Here is a 20,480-nt window from a genome sequence, read left to right on the forward strand (position 1 = left end):
CGGGGGATCTGTGGGTGACACTTACGGGGGATCTCTGGGTGACACTTACGAGGGATCTGTGGGTGACACTTACGGGGGATCTGTGGGTGACACTTACGGGGGATCTGTGGGTGACACTGTTATGGGGGATCTGTGGGTGACACTGTTATGGGGGATCTGTGGGTGACACAGTTATGGGGGATCTGTGGGTGACACTGTTATGGGGGATCTGTGGGTGACACTGTTATGGGGGATCTGTGGGTGACACTGTTATGGGGGATCTGTGGGTGACACTTATGGGGGATCTGTGGGTGACACTGTTATGGGGGATCTGTGGGTGACACTTATGGGGGATCGGTGGGTGACACTGTTATGGGGGATCTGTGGGTGACACTGTTATGGGGGATCTGTGGGTGACACTTATGGGGGATCTGTGGGTGACACTGTTATGGGGGATCTGTGGGTGACACTGTTATGGGGGATCTGTGGGTGACACTGTTATGGGGATCTCCGGATGGCTCTTATTGGGGTCTCTGGATGGCACTGTTATGGGGATCTGTGGATGACACTGTTATGGGGGGATCTGTGGATGACATATATATAGCATCTTATGCTATGTGTCATCCACAGATCCCCTCCATAACAGTGTCCCTGTAGTGTGAATAACCCCCAATACCGGGGGTGGGAGTCGCATCTGGTCTTATAATGACAGCAGGGCCCGTGCAGTATTCTATTACACAGGCCCAGCTCACTGTATATACCGTAATCTTATCTATAATTGTAGACATTTTTAATATATAAAAATTCAGGGTAATCAGCGCCTGTATTACTTACAAGCGCTCAGTAGCAGAGAGGAGCGAGGAGGCAGGCCGGGAGTACAGGTCCTGGCAGCGTGAGTCACTACGTCATTCGCTCACGCCGCCTGCTTCCTTCATAAAGTGGGCGGCGCAGGCGCGTGACGTAGTGACTCACGCTGCCAGCGCCCGGCCTGCCTCCTCCCTCCTCTCTGCTACTGAGCGCTTGTAAGTAATACAGGCGCTGATTACCCTGAATTTGTATATATTAACAATGCCTACAATTATAGATAAGATTATATACAGTGAGCGGGGCCCGTGTAGTAGAATACAGACACGGTCCCCGCTGTCATTATAAAAGCAGATGCCGACCCCCAGCCCCTCCTCCCTCTCAGCTGATACACCCGAAACGCGGCATCGCGGCGCGGCGTATCATTGAAAATTCTGCAAAATGCAGCATTCGCCCCATAAGACGCACAGCTATTTTCTCCCCACTTTTGGGGGGGGGGGGGAAAGTGCGTCTTATAGGGTGAAAAATACTGTATTTATTTTATGCACTTATATAGCGCTACTACAGTCCTGATCAAAAGTTTAAGACCACTTGAAAAATGGCAAAAAATCATATTTTACAAGGTTCCAAGTAGAGCTTCAACATGCAACAAGAAGAAATGAGAGTGAAACAAAACATTTTTGGAGCATTTAATTAATTGAAATTAATTCAATTAATTGAAAATAACGATTAAACTGAAACAGGCTGTTTTTCAGCTGATCCAAATTTTAGGACCACATGCCTTTAAAAGGCCAAATCTGTGCAAAGTTGTGGATTCATTGTCATTTTCTGTCAGGTAGTCACACGTTGTGATGGTAAATGCAAAAAAACGCTCCCTTTTTGAACGTGGTCGGGTTGTTGAACTGCATAAGCAGGGTCTCTCACAGCGCGCCATCGCTGCTGAGGTGGGACGCAGTAAGACATTTGGAATTTCTTAAATGATCCTGAGGGTTATGGAAGAAAAAAGTCAAGTGGAAGACCCAAAAAAATTTCATCAGCACTGAGCCGGAGGATCCAATTGGCTGTCCGTCAAGACACTGGACGATCCTCGACCCAAATTAAGGCTCTTACTGGTGCTGACTGCAGCCCCATAACCATCAGATGGCATCTGAGACTGAAGGGCTTTAAAAACAAAAAACTTCTTCAAAGACCTCGTCTCCTTGAACGCCACAGAACTGCTCGTTTGGACTTTGCAAGAGAGCACCAAACATGGGACATTCAAAGGTGGAAGAAAGTTTTATTCTCTGATGAGACAAAATTTAACCTTGATGGTCCTGATGGTTTCCAACGGTACTAGCATGACAAGCAGTGGAGGGGCGCCATAATGGTCTGGGGTGCTTTTTCCTTCAGTGGAACAATGGAGCTTCAGGAAGTGCAGGGGCGTCAAACAGCCGTTGGCTATGTCCAGATGTTGCAGAGAGCATTCCTCATGACTGAAGGCTCTAGTCTGCGTGGTAACGACTGGGTTTTTCAACAGGACAACGCTACAGTACACAATGCCCACAGGACAAGGGAATAACATCACTCTTTTGGCCCATCCTGCGTGTTCCCCTTATCTAAATCCAATTGAGAACCTTTGGGGATGGATGGCAAGGGAAGTTTACAAAAATGGACAACAGTTCCAGACAGTAGATGGCCTTCGTGCGGCCGTCTTCAACACTTGGAGAAATGTTCCCACTCACCTCATGGAAACGCTTGCATCAAGCATGCCGAAACGAATTTTGGAAGTAATAAACAATAACGGCGGAGCTACTCATTACTAAGTTCATGTTTGGAAGTTGGATTTCTGTTTTGGGGGTTTTTTTTTTTTTTTTGGAGGTGTGGTCCTAAACTTTTGATCAGCTGAAAAACAGCCTGTTTCAGTTTATTCGTTGTTTTCCTTAAATTGAATGCTCAAAAAATGTTTTGTCTCACTCCCATTTCATCTTGTTGCATGTTGAAGCTCTACTTGGAACCTTGTTAAGATCCAGCCATGCTAAATATGATTTTTTGCCATTTTTCAAGTGGTCTTAAACTTTTGATCAGGACTGTATATTCCGCATCCAACTGTCCCCAATGGGGCGCAGAATAGATAATTCAATTATCCAAAATTAATAAGATGATGATGACTGCAGACAGTCTCATCCTTATAAGGAGGCTACCACTGGTATTAGTCAAATGTAGTACTAGCACAAAAGTTGAGTTCTAAATGTTTTTTTATGTTTGTTTTTTAGAAAAAGACTCAATCACAAAAGACATCAAGATCATTTTTCTCTGCCTGAACTTTAAAATATTCAATAAATGACCGTTCTTAAAAAGTTCTACGAGAGAAACAAACATCTGAATGGATATAAAGCAGTCAAGAATACGGTACATAAAAACAAAAGATTTTGTATTAGAACACACAGAAGGATCAAGATTCTAATATGTCTACAGCCATCAGTCAAACATGGTGTAGGATCTGGGCAAGTTGGCCAATTTCTGGTTACAGTTGACCAATATGTTTGTTAGATGATTATATGGCATTTACTAACATAGCCTTTGTTGAAATTCTGCCCCATTTTCTATATGCCATAAGGCATGCTCCCTTGTTTGCCATCTTATGGACAGGGCCTCTATGTGGACAGCACAAACGATCTGCCAAAAAAGGAGACATGGCTTCTGGTATATATCAAATGGCACAGAATATTAACAAAGACTATATTAGTAAGTGTCATATAATTATTACATACACATTGGTAAAAAGTAGAGAGAAAGTTGTCAACCCCTTTAAAGGGTTTATCCCATGACTAATGTAAAAAATCAAAATCAAACATCATCTAGTACATTAAAACCTCTTTCTAAAAAAGCTAGAACCAGCCATGTACCTCTCACATGGATCCAGAGATCTCCCCATTCATTGCTCTGCTAGATTTTTATCAAGTTCAAATCCCAAAGAGGCGTGTCCATGATCTCCCTATGACAACTCAGGAGGCGTGTGGACAATTCATGGATTAGGCAGTGGCTGAGGGACAGGCAACAGAGGGTTGTAGTCAATGGAGTATATTCAGACCAAGGTCTTGTTACCAGTGGGGTACCTCAGGGATCTGTTCTGGGACCCATATTGTTTAATATCTTTATCAGCGAAATTGCAGAAGGCCTCGATGGTAAGGTGTGTATTTTTGCTGATGACACAAAGATTTGTAACAGGGTTGATGTTCCTGGAGGAATACACCAAATGTAAAAGGATTTAGGAAAACTAGAGGAATGGTCAAAAATCTGGCAACTAAAATTTAATGTTGATAAGTGCAAGATAATGCACCTGGGACGTGAAAACCCAAGAGCAGAATATAAAATCAGTGATACAGTCCTAACCTCAGTATCTGAGGAAAGGGATTTAGGGGTCATTATTTCAGAAGACTTAAAGGTAGGCAGACAATGTCATAGAGCAGCAGGAAATGCTAGCAGAATGCTTGGGTGTATAGGGAGAGGCATTACCAGTACAAAGAGGGAGGTGCTCATGCCGCTCTACAGAGCACTAGTGAGACCTCATTTGGAGTATTGTGCTCAGTACTGGAGACCATATCTCCAAAAGGATATTGATACTTTGGAGAGAGTTCAGAGAAGAGCTACTAAACTGGTACATGGATTGCAGGATAAAACTTACCAGGAAAGATTAAAGGACCTTAACATGTATAGCTTGGAAGAAAGACGAGACAGAGGGGATATGATAGAAACTTTTAAATACATAAAGGGAATCAACAAGGTAAAATAGGAAAGAATATTTAAAAGAAGAAAAACTGCTACAAGAGGACATAGTTTTAAATTAGAGGGGCAAAGGTTTAAAAGTAATATCAGGAAGTATTACTTTACTGAGAGAGTAGTGGATGCATGGAATAGCCTTCCTGCAGAAGTGGTAGCTGCAAATACAGTGAAGGAGTTTAAGCATGCATGGGATAGGCATAAGGCCATCCTTCATATAAGATAGGGCCAGGGGCTATCCATAGTATTTAGTATATTGGGCAGACTAAATGGGCCAAATGGTTCTTATCTGCCGACACATTCTATGTTTCTATGTTTCTATGTGTCTCAGCTCTCCCTATCACAGCTCAGGAGGCAGTTGAAGGATGAAACTGAGCATGTGCGGTTTTCTCAGTAATCAGGACAAAGAAATAAGAAAAAAAAAACAGCAGATGACGCCATACAGATACATTGTATTGATAACTCAGTGGCTATGCAAAATTTTTAATTACATGCAATTACAAAAAAAAAGGCAGGTGCTGGTTTGAAAACTGTAGAATATTTTTTCATTGGACAACCCCTTTAAGGAACGCAGGTATGCTGTTGGTAATTTGGTTTTGACTGAAGTTTCATGAATAATGATGAGTACAAGGAAATTAAATCAAACTAAGCATAGAAAACGAACATGACTTAAAAATACCTTTAATGTTAAAGTAATGGGTATTGGTACAACGGTACCTAATAATTAACAATATGTGATGTAATCCTCCAGGGGAGATATATTAATAATATGGCAACGGGAAAAAGATTAAATCGAGAAAGGAGGATGATCAGGGGACCACAGGGGATACTATCCCTGTAATACCCTAGTCCAGTGGTCAGCAAGCCGCGGCTCGCGAGCCACATGCGGCTCTTTTGATCCTTCACTGCGGCTCTTTGGTTCGGGCTGGCGGGTGGGCGGCCGCGCAGCCATATCGCGCCGCTCAAGCTGCTTGTAAATTGTCCGTCATGCGCCTGCTGCCCCGTCTGTCTGCTCCTTCCACTTTATGAATGAAGCAGGCAGGCGGGGCAGGAGGCGCATGACGGAGGGAGAGATGTCACGCTGCGCACAGCAGCAGAAGGGCGGGCAGCGCGGCTCTAGTTCGGCTGCCCACTGTGAGGAGGGGTGGAGTGGGTAAGAGGCCGCCGCTCAGGAGGAACGAAATGTCCTGCAGCAGAAAGGTAGGAGCTGCCCCCGGTGTGTGCACTGCACCTGCCCCGCCGCAAGTGTCCCTGTCCCCTTCCTTCCCCCCACTAATACTATTACTTACTGGAAGGCACTTATGGGGGATATCTGTGGATGGCTCACTTATGGGGGATATCTGTGGATGGCTCACTTATGGGGGATATCTGTGGATGGCTCACTTATGGGGGATATCTGTGGATGACGCACTTATGGGGGATATCTGTGGAGGGCACTTATGGGGGATAGCTGTGGAGGGCACTTATGGGGGATATCTGTGGAGGGCACTTATGGGGGATATCTGTGGATGACACATATATACAGGGAGTGCAGAATTATTAGGCAAGTTGTATTTTTGAGGATTAATTTTATTATTGAACAACAACCATGTTCTCAATGAATCCAAAAAACTCATTAATATCAAAGCTGAATATTTTTGGAAGTAGTTTTTAGTTTTAGCTATTTTAGGGGGATATCTGTGTGTGCAGGTGACTATTACTGTGCATAATTATTAGGCAACTTAACAAAAAACAAATATATACCCATTTCAATTATTTATTTTTACCAGTGAAACCAATATAACATCTCAACATTCACAAATATACATTTCTGACATTCAAAAACAAAACAAAAACAAATCAGTGACCAATATAGCCACCTTTCTTTGCAAGGACACTCAAAAGCCTGCAATCCATGGATTCTGTCAGTGTTTTGATCTGTTCACCATCAACATTGCGTGCAGCAGCAACCACAGCCTCCCAGACACTGTTCAGAGAGGTGTACTGTTTTCCCTCCTTGTAAATCTCACATTTGATGATGGACCAAAGGTTCTCAATGGGGTTCAGATCAGGTGAACAAGGAGGCCATGTCATTAGATTTTCTTCTTTTATACCCTTTCTTGCCAGCCACGCTGTGGAGTACTTGGACGCGTGTGATGGAGCATTGTCCTGCATGAAAATCATGTTTTTCTTGAAGGAAGCAGACTTCTTCCTGTACCACTGCTTGAAGAAGGTGTCTTCCAGAAACTGGCAGTAGGACTGGGAGTTGAGCTTGACTCCATCCTCAACTCGAAAAGGCCCCACAAGCTCATCTTTGATGATACTAGCCCAAACCAGTACTCCACCTCCACCTTGCTGGCGTCTGAGTCGGACTGGAGCTCTCTGCCCTTTACCAATCCAGCCACGGGCCCATCCATCTGGCCCATCAAGACTCACTCTCATTTCATCAGTCCATAAAACCTTAGAAAAATCAGTCTTGAGATATTTCTTGGCCCAGTCTTGACGTTTCAGCTTGTGTGTCTTGTTCAGTGGTGGTCGTCTTTCAGCCTTTCTTACCCTGGCCATGTCTCTGAGTATTGCACACCTTGTGCTTTTGGGCCTATACAGCTTTAAGTAAGACAACATGCATAAAGAGGATGATGTGGTCAAAATACTCATTTGCCTAATAATTCTGCACTCCCTGTAGCATCTTATGCTATATATGTGTCATCCACAGATATCCCCCATAAGTGCGTCATCCACAGATATCCCCCATAAGTGCGTCATCCACAGATATCCCCCATAAGTGCGTCATCCACAGATATCCCCCATAAGTGCGTCATCCACAGATATCCCCCATAAGTGCGTCATCCACAGATATCCCCCATAAGTGCGTCATCCACAGATATCCCCCATAAGTGCGTCATCCACAGATATCCCCCATAAGTGCGTCATCCACAGATATCCCCCATAAGTGCGTCATCCACAGATATCCCCCATAAGTGCGTCATCCACATTACATCCACATCTGCAGACAAGTTTAAGAAAAGTAAAAAATGATAAAGATAAAATGAAATAATAATCAAGATCCAAATAAAAGAAAGTACATATAAAAGTATTCAAAAACACACTCTGGGCTCATGCCCACGAATGTAAGGGCGCCGTGCCTGTGCTGCGGACCGCAAATAGCGGTCCGCAATGCACGGACACAGACCATGGGGCAGCTGCATGAGGATTGCGGACCCATTCACTTGAATGGGGTTCGCGATCCGCATCCGACTGCCCGCACCGCAAAAAAGTAGCACATGCTGAAGTGAATGGGTCCATGATGCGGGCTGCACACGGCCGTGTGCAGCCCACATCATGGACCCATTCACTTTAATGGGTCCAGGATCCGGGATATGAGGGCTACAGTGTGCTTCCGTGGTGCTTCTGGCTGTGCCTCCGCACCGCGAAAAAGTAGTGCATGCGCCCGGATCCTGGACCCATTGAAGTGAATGGGTCCTTGATGCGGGCTGCACACGGCCGTGTGCAGCACGCATCATGGACCCATTCACTTCAGCATGCGCTACTTTTTTGCGGGCACACGGTCGTGTGCATGAGCCTAATAGTCCTCACTGGTACTGTTGATGCAATATTTTAGGTTTTAAAAATGTGGCTCTCGAAAGAAATTCCAATCGTGGTTTTGGCGATATTTGGCTCAGTTGACAAAAAAGGTTGCCCACCACTGCCCTAGTCTATCCTCAGCCCAGGGTTGCCCCCTAGTGGTGGAGGTTCCCTGTCCCCGTGCCTAATCCTAGAATATCCCTGTTAAAACCCTATAGAAAGAGAACGTAACAAACGAAAATAGATAAAGAAAGAATATAATGCAGAAATATATGGATAATGTCTGGTGCACCGCAGGTAATCATACACCAACATTTCCTTTAATTTGAGGACCAAGGGACGTATTTGTCCCATGTTTTTAATTGCCTGTATCATCTGATTAAGAACTTAAAATACTTTATTTTTTTGTGTTTGAGTCAAAATAGTTCTTATCAACAAATGGATCTAGCTTTTTGCCAGTTATTTCATGAAATGGCTTAGTTACAGCAACTGAAGTGTACGGACTTCAGTTGCTGTAACAAAACAAAATTTGCTTCTTTTGGCTCTCCATTAAAAGTAACCTAAATAGTCACATTTGTCCCGTGTCATAACTCCTCCCCCAAAAATGACACAAGTGTGGAAATGCTTTTATTTATTGTTCAAATACATTCTTAAATGGAAAAAAATATAATTATTTTTATATTGATGACGGTAATCGTATGGTCCTCAAAGTGTTAACGAAAAATCCCTACGCGTTTCACCTAAGGCAAGGATCATCAGGGGGTGAGAAGGATAGCACAATGATGAAAAATAATGATAATATAGATTTTTACTTAGCTCCCCGTCCGGATACAAGGAAACATTGATCTTGGCTGAATAATGATATCCTGAAAATGTCAAACATAAATGTCACCCAAACAGTTCCATACATAGTGATGCCAGGTAACATAACTTAAATTACTTACATGCTGCCAAGAGATTGATAGCCCAATGTTCCAGGAAAGCTGGGGAGCTGCCAGGCCTATTACTACCCATTTATAATTTGTTTTCCCGCCGCTACACTGAGATCCGGACCCAGCATGCGTCACTTCCGGTCCCGTGGAACGCACCGGTGGAACGCATCACGTGTCCGCGCGCCACTTCCGGTGCTTTGGAACGCACCGTGGAGCGCATCGGGTGATTATATGCGATCCGAAGGTCCCAGGGAGGCGCAGTTAGTGCGCATGACTGAGACTGGAGATGCGGTACCAGGTATTGGGGGAAGGAGCTACCTTATAGGATTACTCGGGTAGACACTGCCTGATAAGTACAGAGTCATCATAAAGGCCTAAGTTAGCTGGGGGATGTAAGGATTAGAATCATAACACAATTTAAAATAAGGCATTATTAGCATAATTAAGATACCAGGATATAAAAATAACCTCAAGATTCCGAGGGGATATAATATTTAGTACTCATACCTAGGATAAGGCGAGTTGATATAATATCGCCTATTAGAAAATGATGCTTTTCGCATCGATGGAACCAGTTACAGGTCATTTATCCCAATGACTGAGGGTGAATATTAGCTGATCACAAGATTTACCAGGCAAGACACACTCATAAATATGTTTTTAAGTCAAATGAAGCAAGTGAATGTGAGTCTTTCGTTTAGGCCACCAGGTGATTGGGAGCGGAAACGGTAAATCCATTCCATCTCCTTTTGCAAGATTTTTCTATCCCAGTTGCCTTTTCTCGAAGAGGGGGGACATTTTCAAGGGCCGTGAAGAAGATAGATTTCAGGTCTCCATTGTGATGTTCATTGATATGGTGGGCCACAGGGGTATCGTTCAATTTAACAATGTCATTAATGTGCTCACATATTCTTCTCCTGAGCTCTCTCTTAGTTTTGCCGATATAATCCTTTGGTCAAGTACACTGGCAAATATAAACGAAACCCATGGACCTGCAGTTAATAAAGTCCCTGATGGTATAAGAACTTTGCGTGGTTGAACATATCACCGTTTTTGCTTTCTTGATATAATTACAAGCTTTGCAGAAGCCACATCTAAACATCCCCGTTGGTTTCCTATCTAACCAACTACCTTCTTTTTTGGGACTCACATAATGACTATGGACCAAACGATCCCGAAGGCTTCTACCCTTCTGGTAGGTAACCTGAGGGTATATGTTAATGGCGCCTTTCAGTTCGGGGTCCATAGTGAGAATAGGCCAATAGGTACGAAGGGTGGATAAAACTTCTTTATTAGCGGTGTCAAATGTGGATAACAGACAAATTAACTTATTATCTTTTTCGTCTTTTAATTTAGGGACAAGGAGATTTTCCCTGTTACTTGCCTCCACCTGTCTGAAAGCATCTCTCAAAAGACCCTGTGGGTAACCCCTCTGTGACAGTCTATTCTGCAGTTTTTTTTTTACTCCATATGGAAGTTCCCCAGGGAAGAACAGTTCCTACGAGTCCTCAGGTACTGACCCCTAGGGATTCCTCTCTTGACTGCTGGAGGGTGGTGGCTGCTCCAGTGTAATATGTTGTTGGTGGCCGTAGGTTTCCGAAAGACAGACGTAACTAACAAGTCGTCAACAAGGAAATTATAATACATCATGGAACAACTTCTGGCAATCTTAGATTGGGAAAGAGATTTGTACTACAGAAAAATAATGACCCTAAGCAACTCATGAGATTGAGATGCACTTAGCAAACAAAGAAGCTTCTGGTGGTCTCAGAATAATGGATGGGCCACCTCAACGTCCTGACCTCAATATCACTGAATGTGTTTTGAAAAAGAGTCGGAGCTGTAACAAAAGTTAAGGATGGAAACATGAAATACTGGAAAATGTCATGTTTAGTTTTTGAGGCTTTGTGTACTTTTTATGTTTTCTGTGTATCTCCTCACAGTGAAAAATGCACTCTGTCCAGTTTGACAAAATATCAGTCTCAGTGTCCGGTGACACATATGCTAGACATACGGATATTTTAAACTGCCAATATTTGGCATCCCACACAGTACTGTATTTTCAACTACCAGTGATGTTTGTAGAGGAAAATACTTTGGCAATATGATGTTGAATGGAACACATCTGTATATCAGAGGTACGTGGTGGTACTGTAACGCCCAAAGATGGTTATGGGTACCATACTCGTCTGTAATAGGGCTCCAAGATAATCCCCATAATGCCAGACCCCCTTTTGATGGGCCATTAGCAAGCCTACTTAGGTATGTGTCCCTGTCTAGTTAAACACATGGCATCAGCTATTGCTGCTAAAGAGGACACCTCACATGGTGGCACCCAAGGCTTATAACCATTAATAATCTTAATACGGATTGAATAGTTATTAGATTACACATTGAGCTGGTATTTGGTCACTGTATGTATTATTTTAGAACCATATTGTGGTATTTAGGGCTCATTCACACGACCATATCAGTTTTTGCGGTCCGCAAATTGCGAATCCGCAAACCATGGATTCTGGCCCTGAGCATTTTGAAGATTGTCAGAAATGTTCTTTTTTGCGAGGCTGTGGAATGGAAGCACCGATGCAGACAGAACACGGTGTGCATTTCCACATCATCTGCAGCCCCATTGAAATGAATGGGCAAAATTGTGTAACGGATGCTGACACAAATATATGGTCGCCTGAATGAGTCCTACGTTGGATAATGTGTGCCACTTATACTTCGTACAGTATATAATATTCAGCCTATTATATTTGCAGCACTTTATAGCACAGTTATTTAGACAACTCTATGGCAGTGTTATTTGGTAACATGTATGGCATTATGATAAACACAACCATAGTATCAATGGTACTTGAGATGTTGAAAGCTTGGGCAAGCCAAAAGGTCAAAATGAGATAAACCAAAATAATAAAGGGTAACCTTCTTAACACATAACTTTTAATAAATACTTCATATAAAATAGTAGACCATAATAAGGTATCAAATAAAATAAAAGTGATGCAGTTACCCTTTATTATTTTGGTTTACCTAACCTATGGCAGCGTTCCCCAGGGTAAGGTGCCTGAGCAAAAAGTTACTAGCTTGTCTAGTCCTGCAAAGGTGTGCTTATCATGTGTTCTGACCACCCATGCCTGATCTCTGACTTGAAACCATATTCACCCTGTACCTCCTGAACTGACTTCAGCCTGATCACTATATTGACCCTGTATTGCCTGTCCAGACCTATTGCCTGTTTACTATATTACACAGACTCTACCTGTCATGACCTGGGCTTGCCCTCTGACCACGCTTTTGCTTACCGTAAGACAGTTTTGATGGGTGAGCCCCAATAACCATTATCCTCTACAAACCACACAAGGGAAACAGGGTGCTGCTTTTTGTGGCCCACCGTGTACTAGATAATAATATCCCTTGTGCAGCACAGTCATGGTGGTTTTAAATGGACCTCTTAAAACACTCAAACATCTCCCACAAAAAAATATTTCTCACTTGTCATAGACCAATGTCCCAAGCATTCACCAGCTGTCTGCACAATTCAAGATATGTCATGAGGCTTTCAGAAGAACTATATGTTGTATGCAATGAATGTGAGAAAATTACATGCACGACTCTTCATTTAATAGACCTGGTCCCTGAGTTACCACCTGTCTCTCCCTCTCTCTCTCTGCTATAATCTTATCTCACGTTTCAGTTCTCTCGCTTTCAGACTTTTTCCCTCAGGCTAATTTTTTGTAAGTTGAATGAATCCTGAAAATATGAGAGAAAAAAAGATACAAAGGGAAAATTAGTTTTGCAAAGATTACGTTGATACAGGTAAAATAAGTCATGTAGTATGTAGAGTACAGCCGAGGTGGACATAACTGTGCGGGTGGGTGGCGTTCCTAAAGTGGGGCTTAAAGACCATGAATTTACCAACAGCAATGTTGGTTTGTACAGTATGTGTCGTGAATTGGTTCCAGGAATATGACATCTTCATAGTCTCCAGATCTTAAAGGGAATGTGTTGCTTAAATCACAACACATTTTTAAATAATTTTTGGTGAGGTTATTTTAACTTTTCGATGTTAATATCTATATTTACACAAAAACCATACAATCCTATGGTTCTTGCACTGGTCTCTAAGCCTAATACTAGATGCTACTTCTTGGTCTTTACAGAAGTTACCTGCTTGTCTGGCATTCTAATCCTGCCTGTAATGATATCACCTCTGTGTATAGATAAGACAGGATCCACCATTCAAAATAGGTAATTGTCAAATCTTCTCTGTTCTTTCCTTGTACAATGACCTCTACACAGGGCACAGAGCATAACCAGAAAACTCTCCCATACAAGTCAACAAGGTCCCTCCTGACCATTGAGTCCATGGATCATGGGGCTGCCGTAAATCAATTTTTTAATAATGCTTGCTAAATGCTAAATGTTAAAAACAGCTCAGACGAGATGGCAGCCCCCATAACCATGTTCAGGACATAGAATAAAAAATCAGCAATCAGAAAATAAAAACAGATTATTAATAAAGGATATGTGTGGATATGGGTTTTAACTGGAAGATAACATTTTTAGCAACACACTTTCATTAATCCTATAGAGCGTCTCTAGGATGTGGTAGAATAGACCTTTTCAGTACAGTATGTCAGTATCTCTACATAATTTGCAGCAACTGTGAGAAACTATCCTGTCCGGATGGGCAATAATCCTGCCAAGACATATTGCTGTGGCCAAAGGTCATCCAAAATCCTACTAGATGACGGTCTCTACTAAAGTGACCATTTAGTGTTCTTCTGCTGTTTATGTTATTTTGGATTCACCTTATGCAACCAAGTACTACATAGTTGTCAGCAGTCCCAAATTTGCAGGGACTCTTGCCTTATTATTGCTGCATTGTCCCTCTGCAGGTAGATATTCTGGGGTTTCTACTCCTGGATCAGTTTGATGAGATCTGCTGACAATCTGTGGTCATACACTCTTAAAATTAACAACAGATGGTGCTATATTAAGTTGGAAGTGCCTATAATCAGATAAGTATCTTATGTATACTGCCAGTTTTAGACACTTCTGAAAAAAATTTGGCCAACAGTTTTCTGGAAGTTCAGATTGATTCAGAGCTCTCATTCTCATATCTGTCTATTAAAAGGGGATTTCTAGATAGGTTATCCTCAGGATAGGTCCTCAATATCTGAATGGTGGGGGTCCGATACCTAGCACCTATCCTGAGGATAGATCATCAATATACGAGTCCCCAAAAAAACAAAAAATTAACACTTTAATGAACACCAATACGACCTTTTACGGCCGTCACTAAGGGGCCTCAGGCTAGGCCGACGACCTATTACATCAGCCTAGTCCTAGCACTGCATGGATCTCGCTTGCAATGCAGAACGGGAGAGCTGGGTTCCTGCTCTAACAGCCTAGGGAAGCAGAAGCACCGATCCGGGCCATTTATCCCCTTAGATTTCACAGCCAATAGCAACCACGACGGTGGTTTAGAGAGCGGCAGCTCTCTCTGTCAGGTATTCAGCACCCAACAATCTCTTTCTCAGTCTTAGGCCTCCTGCACACGACCGTATGGCTTTTTGTGTGTTTTGCGGTCCGTTTTTCACGGATCCGTCGTTCCGTTTTTTGTTTACGTTTTTCCGTATGGCATAAACATTATACAGTAATTACATTAAAAAAAATTGGGCTGGGCATAAAATTTTAAATAGATGGTTCCGCAAAAACTGAATGGATACGAAGACATACAGAGTACATTCCGTATGTGTTCCGTTTTTTTGGCGGACCCATTGGCTTGAATGGAGCCGTAATAGGACATGTTCTATCTTTCAATGGAACGGAAAACCGGAAATACGGAAATGGAATGCATACGGAGTATATTCAGCTTTTTTTGCGGAACCATTTAAATGAATGGTTCCGTATACGGAAAGCAAAAGACAACCCGTAAACGGAAAATAAAAACGGTCATGTGCAGGAGGCCTTAGTATGACATCCACAGTCTAATGAAGGCCCCCAGGTTTGCCTCCTGTGTATGTACTATCAGGGTGTGACAGACAGTATAATACATACACATGAGTACTACAGTGTTTTATGGAAGCTATTAGAAGGTCACTTGTCAAAGTCCCTTTGTGGGACTAATGAATGCTAAAATAAAAGTGAAAAAAAGGTTTATAAAAAACAAAACAAAAAAACACAAAACTCCAGGTTAAAAAAGAAATCGCACCTTTTTTCATTGAAAATGTGAAAATTGAAATGTTAAAAGACAGTGGTGGTTTTGACATTTTTTTTTCCATTCCTCCCCAAAAACAATGAAAGTTAATCAAAAAGTTACACATTCCCCAAAATAGTGTCATTAAAAACTACAACTTGTCCAACAAAAAACAATCCTCATATGGCTAAATCAACAGAAAAATAAAAAAAGTAAAGAAAAAAAAGCTTAGTCATTAACCTCCCTGGCGGTATGATTATGTCAGGAATTTTGTACCAAAAGTGGTACCATTTTTTGCATAAATATTTTATGGGCACAAATGACAGTAAAATGGCAGGCAAGGGGCACTGTACAGTCAAATGTCAGATCTGAGGTTATACAGTGTAATCCTCTCAGATTACAATGTATAACCTCTTTTATTTGTGTTTCTCACTTTTTATGTTTATATTTATTTGAATTTCCCGCCCAGTTCCCCTCCTGCTCGCAGGGAACAGAACCAGGAAGTCAAATGCCGGCCGGTGTTCTGTCAGATCTCTATACCTTGTGAAAAGTCTATACCGGAAGTGAAGCGGCCGCACAGGAATCAGCTGGAGGAGGGTGTGTGTGGCGCTGCGCAAGCGCACATCCACTGGCTTAGGAAAGAATCATTGCAGCGCCGCGATAGAAGTACTTCGTGCACCGCGCGTGCGCACTTAGGGGTATAAATATTTTGCAGCGCAAAATGTTGCATCAGATCTCCCTACCCCTGAGTGCGCACGCGGGCACAAATCATCTGATCAAATCAGGATGAACTGCAACTAATGATTTGTGCGCGTGTGCGCACTCAGGGGTAGGGAGATCTGATGCAACATTGTGCGCTGCAAAATCTCTATACCCCTAAGTGTGCACGCGCGGTGCACGAAGTACTTCTATCTCGGCGCTGCAACGATTCTTTCCTAAGCCCTCCTCCAGCTGATTCCTCTCCGGCCGTGTCACTTCCGGTGCGGCCGCGTCACTTCCGGTATAGACTTTTCGCAAGGTATAGAGATCTGGCAGAACACCGGCACTCTCAGCGGAGGACATCGCTGGAGTGGCAGAAGGTGAAGGGACTCTGCAATGTTACCCCGAGCGTGACTCGGGGTTACCGCTCCTGGCAGCGAAAATTAACCCTGAGTCACACTCGGGAATACCGTCAGGGAGGTTAAAGGGGTTATCTTCAGCAAATTCCATTTATTATGTAGAGAAAGTTAATACAAACCACTTACTAATGTATTGTGATTGTCCATATTGCCTCCTTTGCTGGCTGGATTCATTTTTCCATCACATTATACACTGCTCGTTTCCATGGTTACGGCCACCCTGCAGTGGTGGCTGTGCTTGCACAATAGAGGAAAAAGTCCTGGTCTATGCACATACCCATGGTCCCCGACACAAGGAAGGCTGGCACCATTTCCTGTAGTGTGCAAGCACGGCCAATGCTGATGGATTGCAGGTTGGCCATAACCTCTGGATACGAGCAGTGTATAAATGTGATGGAAAAATGAATCAAGCCAGCCAAGGAGCCAATATGGACACTCACAATAAATTAGTAAGTGCCTTGTATTAACCTTATCTACATGATAAATGCCATTTGATGACGTGAGACAACCTCTTTAGGACCCAAAACAGGCTTGTCGCTAAGGGGTTAAAGGGAAAATCCCATGCCCCTAAATAGCTATGGATATACAGCTATTCTTCTCAACTCCCTCATACATATGAGGCTGCCTGTACATATATGTGTACTCAATGGGAATAAGCCACTTCCAGAATTCCTCAATCAGTGACTTATCTGAAAAGGATCAGACATGTTGAAATCCAAAATACTCGGTCCTTTGTCCCCCAACATTTGCAGTCGGAGGAGACTTGGCACACCCACATACACATAAGATAGTTGACCGGTCCAGACAAAAACGACCGGTTTGGCTAACTTTCCCCTTCTTGTATGCACATCTTTAAAGGGTTTTCCAGTTAGCATCCACATCTAAAGTAATCATTTATGAAGGCAGGCCGTGTTCACATCACCCTTTAGTTTTACGTTCTTCTGATCCGCCCGAAAAAACTGAAAAATTAAATAAAAACGGATCCTTTATTTTGAGCTTCCCTTGTGCTTATTTTGCATCCACTTTTGTCAGTTCCATCAGAGATCCATTATTTTAGACAGGGGAAAAAATCCTCCACGCAGGTTGTAGTGCGAAGATCACATATCCTGAAGACCACACAGAGAACTCATTGGCGGCTAACATGGAGCACAATTTACACAGAATAGATTACAATGGAGATAAATGGATGCAAATCTTCCCTCGTCTGCCATATAGTGACTGGGTGGTGTACCGCATTATACTATATGATAGGACGTCTGCTCACTGAAATGTAAACACTCAATTAAAACCTGAGGTGATTTGCAGTTATTTAGTCTCAGGAGATGAGGAAGCATCAAATGTCGGTGTCTGCAAACCATCAGCTTATTGTGATTTCCCTTCCTCCGGCCTTTTTCACAAAAAAATGACTTGCCTTCCCATGATGCACTGGGAGGTTGACTGCACGCCAGGCATCTTTAAGCTATCCCCTCCAATTAAGAATATTTGTTTGGCTTGAGTTGAGAAATGCCGAGATTTTAAGTAACACCACAAAGCTAACTTTGCATTCAATCTGTGTGTAAGCCATTTAATAGAGATGGGAAAGCAATTATTTTTTGTAGCATTATGATCAGAAAATCACCTTTAGACCTATTTCACACAACAGTTTGTTTTTTTTCCGTATACGAGACATTTTTTGCGTTCTGTATACGGTCCGTATAAAGAAACAATAATTTCAATGGATCCACAAAAAAACCTGAAGCTACTCCATATGTCTTCCGTTTCCGTATTTCCGTTCTGTTATAAGATAGAACATGTCCTATTATTGCCCGCAAATCACGTTCCGTGGCTCCATTCAAGTCAATGGGTCTGCCAAAAAATGGAACACATACGGAAATGCATCCGTATGTCTTCCGTATCGGTTCCTTTTTTGCGGAAACATCTACTGAAAATTTTATGCCCAGCCCAATTTTTTTCTATGTAATTACTGTATACTGTATATGCCATACGGAAAAGCAGAACCGAAACGGAAACAAAAAATGGAAAAACGGATCCGGTAAAAACGGCCCGCAAAACACAAAAAAAAAAGCCATACGGTCGTGTGCAAGAGGCCTTACATATAAGTCATTGTAACGTCTTGTTTTGCTAAAATGTAAAAAAAAAATTCATAGCCACTTTTTTTTGTTAGGGGTTCTCCGGGAATTAATAAAATTACTGAAAATACGGTACTTAAATAATACTTTCCTATAAGTATATTCATAAAAAAAACTCTCATTAGTTATAATGGCTTGTTTTGTCCTGACGAAACAGAGAGAGCGAAACGCGCGTCGAAGTGTTTTCTGGGCACTTTGGTCTCTTTTCCCCCAATAATGTCTACAGGTGGGTTCTTGTGGGGAGGAGGATTTTGTTAATATGTGATTGAGGTAGCTTCTCTATGTTTTATTCCTGGAGGGTCAGTGGATATCCCCCTCTTTTGGATATTTCACTATTTTGGTGAGCTACTATTAATGAGGAGTGTACTACATTTTACCGTCTTCCCTCCCACTCGTTTTCCCTTGATTTGACATGTTTTACTTATTTTTTATTTAAACCAGTGGTCTGTGATTCGGTACAACTATATCATTATTTCTGACGGTTTGTCTTTTTTATTATGTATTTTATTATTTACTTAATAAAATTTTGATATATTTATATATTTTTTGGTGCATGATGTCTTTGTGCTCCTTTGTGGAGCATTTTTTGCAGGTTTGGTTCCAGTGAGTGGACACGCCCACATAGTAGATGTTATGAGGCTTTTGTGCTGTCTTTGAAATAACTATATTATAGAATCAAATTTTTTTGCTCATCCACAATTTTTAAAACCAGGGAGATGTAATGCTATTGTGAAATTCAGAAAAAGGAAGGAAGAGGTAAGTAAGAAAGATAGTCATCCGTAGAATATTGCAAAATGATGGTTGCAACGTGACTTCTTGAAATAGTCAACAATTTAATAGTCAATTATTGTGAGTTTTTGTCCCTAAATGGCAGGTGCATTTTTTTTCACGAATGAAGAAATCATTAAAAAGGATTTTAAAAATGCACAAACAATACAAATTTCGTAAAAGTTTTGCTAAACAAGGGTGCCAAAATTATATACCTACTTTGTGCCATATACAGTACATAAAAAGGAATAGAATATTATTCTCCCATTCCCCCCTCACATTTCTGTTATTTCAACAGAAAAATAAAAAAATATAATTAAAAAGATAAATCTAAAAAAAAGTTGCAAAAATGTGAAAAAAACACTTTGGATGAAAATATACATTGAAAGTAAAAAATGAAACGTAAACATATTTTAAATATCTGTATAAGAGATGCAGCACACACATACTTTACTCTGAATAGACTAAAAAAATAAAAAACCCTTTCCAGATTAAGAAGATCTCCCGGAGGCATCATTTACCGCAACATTTTGACAAAACTTCAATTTGTGCCCTTTGTCTAACCTTTGCATTCCTGACTAATTCAAGCCAATTCCTTGTGTGTTGTACGGACCACACTCATGTTGGGGAAGAAGGGTCCCAGCTACAAATGCTCCATGTTGACGAAAGGCGTCGGAAGTTGCTTATATATGCTACAGGTGATCATATAACTCTTCATTTAAGCTGGGCAGGACAAGCAAGGCCCCACGAGGATTGGTTTCTTTATATTTAAAGAGGTTCTGCAGTTTGTTCAAACTGATGATCTATCTTCTGGATAGATCATAAGCATCTGATTGGCGGGGGTCCGACACCCGGGACCCCCACCGATCAGCTGTTTGAGAAGGCAGCAGCGCCGCGGACTTCTCACTGTTTACCACTGGCCCAGTGACGTCACAACTAGTATCAACTGGCCTGAGCGGGGCTAAGCTCCATTCAAGTGAACAGAGCTTAGCCGCGCCCAGGCTAGTGGATACTAGTCGTGACGTCACTGGGCCAGCGGTAAACAGTGAGAAGGCTGGAGCGCTGCTGCCTTCTCAAACAGCTGATCGGCGGGGGTCCCGGGTGTCGTACCCCTGCCGGCCAGAGGATAGATCATTAGTTTGAAGAAACTGCAGAACCCCTTTAAGGGAGGTATAGTGTTTGCATTATTCCCAATAGGGATGTCTTAAAGGGCATTTGTACC

Source organism: Bufo bufo, chromosome 1, assembly GCF_905171765.1.
Source record: "Bufo bufo chromosome 1, aBufBuf1.1, whole genome shotgun sequence".
In the NCBI taxonomy this organism is placed as follows: Eukaryota; Metazoa; Chordata; class Amphibia; order Anura; family Bufonidae; genus Bufo; species Bufo bufo.